Source organism: Gossypium raimondii, chromosome 5 (assembly GCF_025698545.1).
Source record: "Gossypium raimondii isolate GPD5lz chromosome 5, ASM2569854v1, whole genome shotgun sequence".
In the NCBI taxonomy this organism is placed as follows: Eukaryota; Viridiplantae; Streptophyta; class Magnoliopsida; order Malvales; family Malvaceae; genus Gossypium; species Gossypium raimondii.
In genome coordinates, this window is record NC_068569.1 from 32,189,442 (window position 1) to 32,198,583 (window position 9,142).

The window sequence follows — 9,142 nt, forward strand, 5'->3', positions numbered from 1 at the left end:
GGAATTGTCTGTACTGCTTCTACATCAAATCCATAACAGGTGTGTAACGAAAACCCGAAATCTTGTGAACAATAGAGGCCGGGAACCATAGCTGTTGAACTCACTGTTTTAAAGTTAGAGTTACACGGGCCAGGGACACGGGCGTGTGTCCAGGCTGTGTAACTCACCATTTTGGAATTAGAGTCACTTTGAAATTAGAGTCACACGGGCCAAGGACACAGGCGTGTGTTTAGGCCGTGTAACTCACTATTTTGGAATTAGAGACACACAGACCAGAGACACGAACATGTGTCCAGGCCGTGTGAGATATATTTTGGGTCTTGAGTCACATGGGCATGTGTTGGGTTGTGTGCTAGACCGTGCAACTTACTGTTTTGAGCCACATGGGCGTGTGTTAAGACATGTGATAGGCCGTGTGCGACATTGAGGTAGGCCACGCAGGTGTGTGCTATGCCTTGTGCTAGACCGTGTAACTCATTGTTTTGAGCCACATGGGTGTGTGTTAGGCCGAGTGACAGGTCATGTGCGACATTGAGGTAGGCCACACGGGTGCGTGCTAGGCCGTGTAGACCACACAGGCCAGCCACCTAAGCCGTGCCCGTGTGAATCCACACAACTGTGTGGGCCAAAAATTAGGATTTTTCCTTAGGGCTGTAATCGTCGTTCAAATCGAACGTCGGCCTACGTAGGGTCCATATGATTTGAATTAGACAATATAACCGTCATTTGACAATCTATTACTGAATAATCTGTTATTTCATATAAATACTTGATATGAAATTTGATAAGTAAGTGTGATAGCATAACATAAGCATGATCTGAATTTGTGCTACTATATACGTATATATGATATTTGTTAAATATGTATCTGCATTGGGTTGAGATTGTGAAAAGGAGGAAGTGTAGGCAGTTTGATAAACTGTCGAATTTGGTGGCTAAGCCACAAACATATATCTGACTTTGGTGATTTATTGCATTCTGATCTGACAGATAGGCTGCAATTATTTTATAACGTGACACACAGTCACTATGTGGTGTGTAGGGATGGATGGAGATGGTGTATAGCGGTTGGGGTAGGACTCTGCATCTGAATCTGAAATGTTCTGCAACTGTATCTGAAGTCTTCTGTTTCTATTTCTGTATTTGATTTCGAGAATTGACTGGTTAATGAAAATCAAAATCATATCTGTTACGTTATTGATTAATCGTAAATGTAAGCTACACACGGAGTTGTAAACTCATTTAGTCTGTTTGTTGGTTTACAGGTAACATACAAGCTTACGCAGGTCGGCGTGGCAGGAGCTCGGTCATCTCTCTTCTAATTATCTATTGTTTTATCTAGACTTATATTATCGTGTGTTTTTATTTCAGATGACTGGTTATAAGTTTGGATTTTCATGTTTGGTTTAACTACTTAAATGATTTTCGACTGTTAAACTTTGAATGGTTAAAGGTTGGATTTTTCTGAAATTATTTGATGTAGCTCTCCAGACTTGATCTTAACATCTAGGCCGGATATGAGGGGTTATAAAATTAATATTTTAATCAACATTTTGGTTTTAAATTTTTTTTAACTCTTTTTAATAAATCGAAAGTCAAATTTAGCTTAAAAACAAATAATGGTCAAATTGACAAAAAAATTTTAAAGGTTGAGTCTAAATTTATTATTATTTCTAATTTTTCTAAATTAAATTAATATAAAAAGAAAATTATTTAACTAATAATTTTTAAAAAATGAATAAAAATTAAATCAGAAAAAACCAATAAAAACGATTATAAAAAATTAATAGAAAAACTAAATCAGAAAAAAAAAAGAAAAAAGAAAAAAGAAAAAGAAGAAGAAGAAAGTGTTTATTTTTGGGTTGGTAATGGTATTCAACTAACTCAATCAAAAACTTCAACAAAGAGTCTGTGAAGGAAATCTGCAAATGCTGGTAAAATTTCTAAACATTGTTTGCTTCTAGTATTTTGTTTATCCTGGTTTCACATTATCAGTAGCTAACCTGTTGGATATCACTTTTGTGTGTGTGTTTTTTTTTAATTATGTAGTGTTGTAAAATTTTAACTACCATCAATGGCAAGCTCTACTAAGATATTACATCGGTAGCTTTTCTAAATTATACGTTATGCTGGAACTTGTGTAATAATTACCGGAGGTTTTTGCTCAAAAAAAAAAAAACCAACAAAATGGGGACTGTCGCAGATTTCCTGATTTAGAAACTTGGGATTTTAATTACTAGTTAAAGACCTCGCTTCTTGGGAAGAAATCTTCAAAATCCAGTCTCTCAAAAGGAAGACAGAAGCTGGTAAGAAAGTACTGGTTATCTTCATACGATGAAGATTGGCAATGCTGCATATTCTAGTTTTTGTTGGATTACCATATGCAGAATTTCGCAATTAGGTAGGTATACCCTTCCAAAGAATCCTGCTGTTTTTGTTTGAGTTGCCATTGGGTGGTAATGTTGGACCTTTCTCACTCTACATCATGCCTTGTGTTTGTTGTTGATGATTGGTCATATTTGAATTGAAGGTAAATTTATGTGAGAGATTGAGTGAGATATGTTTGGTCCTTCATTCTTTCATGATATGATCTAGACCCTTATTTTATTTTTTGGTAAAATTATTTGATCAGTTCTTGGTTCAAAAGCTTGTGTAGTCAAGTTGTACAAATGACAGCTGGCTCTGTATTTTATGGTTATTATTTCTGTGTATATTAGATTTAGGCTCTTTCTTTTGAAGAAGCTAGTATAAGCAATTGCCATTGAAGAAATTAATACAAGCAAGTCAGCACAAAACCTTTTTGGTATAACTCCATGTGTCTTCATCCGTTTTACACGTTTTGAGTTTAACCTTAATCTGGATCAGGTGGTATTTGAGTAAAATCCTCTCAACAGTGATAAATCTAAGATCCGAACTAAATCTAAATACTTGGGGAAAAAGTTCACTGCGACTTCTTCCAACCACTTATCGATAGTGAGCACAAAACTCTTTACGACCGTATCTTACAATAACTTGAGTGGTCTGCTACACATTAAACTAGTTTATGGCTTCTACTATCAACACATATATCATTTTCCTATCAGTATCTTCTTGTTTAGATCTTTCAGTTTGAAAATATCCGACTACCTGCTGATTTGTATTACACGTAAACTTCTAAATCAAATTCAGTAAGAATGGATTTACAAAAAGTGTAATAAAATCACAGAATCTGCTTTCAAATGTTTGCATGATCTTAGATTAGGATTATTATCCTCCCTAAAGTATTGTACTTTTATTGATGCCATTTTATATGTTGGAAGGCTCACAGGGCATTTGGATCCCTCAAGGGCATTACAAGGCAGCACTTATTTGTGGTCACTTGGTTAGAACAAAGGCTATTGCTACTTTATGCTGTACATGGGGAATTGTTAAGTTCCCAATACTAGCTCGTGGTCAAAAAGGTCAGGCGTGCAGATATTGTCATTATAGTTCAGGAAAAACATCTAAGACTGCTACTGGTAATCTTCTTATACAGACCTGTGTGTTATGTGGCTTGTCTTTTCTTGCTTTTCTAAAGGAAAAACAAATCGTAAATACTGGTTGTTTTATGTTCTAGCTATGTTTTTTGTTTATGTGAAAGTGCCTTTGAGAATAAAGGTATATTTATGATTATATCAGTATTAATATGGACAGTGAATATAGCATGATAGTATCCATGCATTTGTAATAAGTGATTATTTTAGTTCAGGGTTTTATATAAAATAAAAATATACGTCCTTTTTGTTTCATTATATGGCTTTCTAAGTAGCTAACTGCAAAATATCATGCTTCTAAGTTAGTTGTTATAGATTTCAGCAGGGTTCTAAAAGCTTGGTTTCTTGCTGAGCGAGCATATCTTCTCGGCTGAAGAATTTATCAAATAATGCATTTGTTCTGAAGGTATAGTCTTTTTTCTAATTTTTGCTTTCCGATACTGCTATTTTTTAGTTCTGTGCTTACGGAGATTGCATGATGTTTGGCCTATAGGATAGTTTTAGTGCTCCTAAAATTTCCTTCTTGTGCCGCCAAACTAGTCTGACTTCCTTAATACTTTGTTAACATATCAACATTTTTAGTTCTTGTTGCATGATGTTTAAGATCTTTGCTTATCGTTTTTGCTATATGAATATTCCTTCCAAGGTGGGGCTTTAATTTTTCATCCTTTCTACTTTGTTGTTGTTGTTGTATGCATAATTTTAGCTCCCGCTTTTTCACCCTTTCAGTATCAAAGTTCAAACATGATAATCTCTTTCCATTTAATACCATGAAGAATACAGTGTTCTTGATCTGCTAAATGGAGTGTTCCCTTTCACTATCATAAATATGGATGTTTGGTTACGGCAAGTTGATGTTTTAGGGTTTAACATGCACTAAATTATTGAAGGAAGAGGGTGTAGTACTTTATTGAATGTGAGCTTGAAATTTAAAGATCAGGATGTGGAATTGGAGTGCCAAGTTTCGAAAGCACTTTGTCCTCACTTGCCTTTGGTACTTGCTATCAAAGGCAAAGCTTATTACTAGTATTATTACTATTGCAGTTACTCTATACTTGACGTTGTTAATGAGTTTGAATGAATATGATTTTTTAAGGTTGAACTAATTGTTTGTTTTCTGTTGGTTCTGCTTAGTTCTTTCTTAGTGGCAAGCTTTGCCAAGGTCAGTCACAGCTTAGCTTGGCATAGCCTAGCCTAGACAATGCAAAATGCATAAAGTGAAGTTCCTGGAGTCCAAGTAGGGTGAAACTTTGCCAGGCCGACTGTATACCCATTTCCCAGGTAAATACACCCATAGCTAGCTGATATTCCACCGTACACTGTAGCACCAGTGTTATATGTCCATAGTATGTTCCCTGTGTTGGTGTCGATGGCATATATGGGTCCGTTAGAAGCTACGGAACCTGTGAAAAGGACATTGTTTGCCACCATAACAGGTGCTTGGGCAGTGTCATTGCTTGGGTTTGCTGTGGACCATATTATTTCTCCTGTGTTGGCATCTAAAGCTACCCATGCTCCTGCTGTTGTTGTTTGGTTAGAAGGTGTGAGCGCGAAGCTTTTGCGGTCGCTGTTTGCTATGTTGGTGTAAACTCTTCTCCCATCTGCGGCTGCACCCCATAGTCCTCCTCCTTCCTTCCCACCCGGTCCTGCCAGCTGAGAAACTCAAATTTTAAGTTAACAAAAAAAAATCCAATGTGTCATGTGACTAGAATCTCTTTTTGTTCATGCTTACATTAAGCCAGACTATATCACCATTGTCACGATCTAAAGCCCAGGCAAAGCCACTCTTCTGCACTGCAGCTGCAACATCACGAGATGTTCCATTAGACCTTATAGTGAGGAGCATTGGAGCTTCTCCAAAGTCTGCATCTAAATTAGGACCCGGAGGGCAGTCAGTGTTGTTTGGAACTAAACAAGCGAAATAAAAAATGTCATAGCCCCCCAATTGCCTGGACCATCTGATCCTTCCAGAATCGATATCCAGTGCTACAATCGAGTTGTAGTTTGTATCAGGGCCTAAGCATTGATCAGGATGACTTGGTTTAGCTGTCTGATTGTTTTGCTCCTCTTGACATTTCAAAACTTCAGCAGGAGCTGTGTAGAGGTTCCCAGTGGCCACATAAACTAATCTCCTATTTGTATCGATTGCAGGGCTGCTCCCGCATATCCTCCCAACCTGCCTCCATTATCGGGAAGCATATAGGTTTTCCATAACATTGCCCCAGTTCGTAGGGCTAGCTTTACAACGCTGCCTCTGAAAGTGCAGCATTGCTCTGGTGGTAATCCTTCCTCTAGAGATGAAACTCCTACATAGTAGGCCCTGCAAGCAAATCAGGTAAATAAAATCATTAGCAAACAAGAAATACTGGAAACGCAGATCTAAAGGCGACTAACCCCATGTAAACTGTTCCAGATCCTGTGATCAGAACCCTGGGACGGGGATCTAGTGTAGTAGACCAAACAAGTCTCCCATTTGATCGTGCAACAGCAATCACTATCGCTGGTCCATATATCCCTACAATCAACAGGTCCCCATCAACTGTCGGGGTCGATCTCGAGACCGTAACATTTACAACAACTCCAGTGCCAGATTGTCCAGTTAACTCGCTGAGATTCTGTCTCCATATTAGAGCACCGTTGAATGCATTCACTGCATACAAATATCCATTCCATGATGGGAAGTAGACTACTCCATTTGCAACAGCTGGAGTTGCTGATATGTCTTTGCCAGCAAAGAATGACCATCTTAATGCTAAGTTCCTGACAGTTAGCGGGTTGAGAAGTATTTCTCCAGCAGCATACCTTCTGTTAGTTAAGTCACCTCCATGATTTATCCACTGAGAATCATATGGCAGAACTTTATGTTACTAATTAAACACTTTGTTTCAGGGCCGAAATTTATGAGATAATGAATAAAGATGATGATACAAAAATGGAGCTTGAGAAAAATGATGAAACTTACAGCAGCAGCTGCACAATCCATGGTTGCAAAAGAACACATAGCCACGAGAAGAATGACTCCGAAGCCATTACTGGGGAGTCTGGGTACGGGGCATGGCAAGGAAACTATTGAATGTTAAAGTATGTCACCTGCTTCCTTTTATCAAATTGAAAGGGTCTTTAGTTTATTTATTTCCTTTGTTCAATAAAGACGAGTATCATGTATAAACGTGAACCATACCAGACAGAAGCAGTCATTATAAGCGTTAAAGTGACTGAATTCCAGCTGCTTAGCTGGTAAACAGTTACACAGTGGTAAAAAATTGTTGTTGGTTTACTTTTAGGCTTTTTTATAAAAATGATTCAAAATTTTTGATTATTTACGAATATGACTCACTTTAGAAATCATGCACGTAAATGGCCTATTTTGAACCGTAAACATAGGTGTCACCTATCACTTTCACCCAATAATTGGCTATAGGGCATAAAAAAATATTTCCTTGGGTCACGCCAATGCTTTTGGTGTCACTAGTATTTGTACATGTCTTAAAAATATATTTTCTAAGGGGAGGATACGAAAAAAAACATTTTTTAATAGGTGGCGCCAAAGGCACTGGCTTCACCAATTTGTTAGTAGTGCCATAGCATGTGGCGTCACCCGTGTCTGGGAATCCAACAAAATTTTTTTTGAGGTGGCACTATAGAGAATGGCGTAACCATCTTGGTGGTGCCATAGATAATGATGTGACCACCTTTTGTCAAATGAGGGAAATGTTTTTTTTTTTGGTTGGTGACGTTTACATTAGTGGCACCATAAGGCTATATATACCCATGGCCCCGATGAAAGATAAGGTGAAGGATTTTATTTTATTTTATTATGTTGAAGGATAAATGTGAGGGAGAAAGTTTGTTGATTAGTTGTAAGGGAGAGAAGAGAAAAAATTTTAGTGTTGAGAAAATGAGGAGATCAGGACTAGTTTTTTTTTTTCTTTTCTGTTTATTTAGAAAATTTTATAATTTGAATGTGTGTTTTATTTAATGGTGATCTGGTGGAGCTCGGACATTGAAAAATTTAATGGTCTTTTTCGGGAGTGTAGATTTGATTCCTGAATTTCATATGTGGTGATGGTTTCAAGTAAAAACAGGGGTCTTGGTTGCCAGTGATTTATGCGATAACAGGTTCAAATTGGTTATGTAGTGCTTTCCATTGGTTATGATAGGGTGATAACGGGTTCAAATTGGTTATGCAGCCAACAGGTGGGATTATCTGGGATTCCCTGGTTCAAGGGAATGTTTGAAGGTCGCAATAGAATCCCAGTTGAATAGCACAGGTGAGATTATCTGGGTCAGCAGCGTCCGAGCTGTAAATATTAGTATTGAGAAACTTGCTTGTGTTGCCGTTAAACATGGTCTTTTTCAGTTTGCTCGAGAATGGCTGCCTTATTTATATGGTGGGCAACTCATGGTAGTACCAAATCACAGGTATAGATGAGGGGCTAAACCTGCGGCTGAACGACACCACCACTGAGGTCAGCTATCTAGTGCTTCTCAACCTGTGGCGGAGTCCAACCTGAAGCCCTAACCTCCGAGCCCACACACTTCATCGGTGACTACTTCTTTCCACCTGGAGTTGTGGGTTGACACGTTTGGGGAGAGTTCCTAAAGCTATGCATATCACCCGGATATGGCCGATTGCAGTTCAAATTACCAGCAACCGCAATCATCAATGATGGTTGATATGTTTGGATTGACACCCCTGTATTCTGTGTACTCCACCTTGCCCGACCAAAGCTTCAACCCGGCATACGATTTTTCTGATGTGTTGAATACACCTTAAGGGTCGTACTGTTAGAGTATGCCCAAAGATCAATCATGAGATGGTTGTAATAACATACTTGATTTATCATGTTTATTAATATAAGGCGTTACCATTATTATTTCAGTTTATTTTCTGTGTGTATAAATAAATTGTTTTATAATAATGTCACGAGAGTAATATGATTATTCTTAAAAGGTCATTAGTCAAGTATTATTGTTGGATAGGACAACAATAATGTATTAAGACTAACATGTAGTTGATTGATGATAAAGAGTTGTTATTGATAAGGAATGTCAAAATCGATGCATGAATATGTGTGTTAGAGAACAACATATTGGACTGACCCGTTATGAGTATGTTTCTTGGATTATTATGTAATTGTCACAAAATTACTCATAGTGATTAATATGTATATGATCCTCAGACTTGAGATCATCATAATCCCAACATCGTGAGTTGTATATTTTGATACAGTCAAATGTACACCGTAACTGGTTGTTTCTATAAAGGCGATGTTGGATATACCACGATCTGTGTAGAGGGATATGGTTGATCGATATAGGATAAGTCCCTCCTACATAATGGGAGTAATATCTTAGGCCACTTGATTGAGTGAGACTAGAAATGCATGGCCATGCTCAAATAAACTGATATGAGATGTCATACTTATTTGTATATCATAGTCTACTTAAGATATCAAGGAACATGGAATGGACTATGCAAGTGTGACTATTCCATGACTTGTGTCCAATCCAAAGATAAATGACTTAAGGATTATTACATGAAAGGTTAATTATAAAAAGTTATGTCGAATCATGCTTTCTTGTGACTTAGGTAGCAATGATGCATTGCTAGGTGCCACTCATTGTTT

The 9,142-nt window shown here is 37.5% G+C and overlaps 1 long non-coding RNA gene and 1 pseudogene across 5 annotated transcripts; one reads left to right on the forward strand and one right to left on the reverse strand.

Annotated features, from left to right (window-relative positions):
- The first annotated feature begins 1,809 nt into the window (after window positions 1-1,809).
- LOC105771295 (uncharacterized) lies at window positions 1,810-8,399 on the forward strand. Of its 5 annotated transcripts, XR_008195908.1 has the most exons (9): window positions 1,810-1,934; window positions 3,300-3,497; window positions 3,828-3,918; window positions 4,647-4,793; window positions 5,664-5,847; window positions 5,926-6,323; window positions 6,402-6,593; window positions 7,703-7,783; window positions 7,935-8,399. It is a non-coding gene; the product is annotated as an uncharacterized LOC105771295 (long non-coding RNA). The 5 variants fall into 5 exon arrangements; XR_008195910.1 differs by having other exon boundaries at window positions 5,926-6,593; window positions 7,873-8,399; XR_008195907.1 differs by having other exon boundaries at window positions 5,926-6,593.
- On the reverse strand, window positions 4,568-6,607 carry LOC105771294 (uncharacterized; annotated as a pseudogene).
- Window positions 8,400-9,142: the final 743 nt, after the last annotated feature.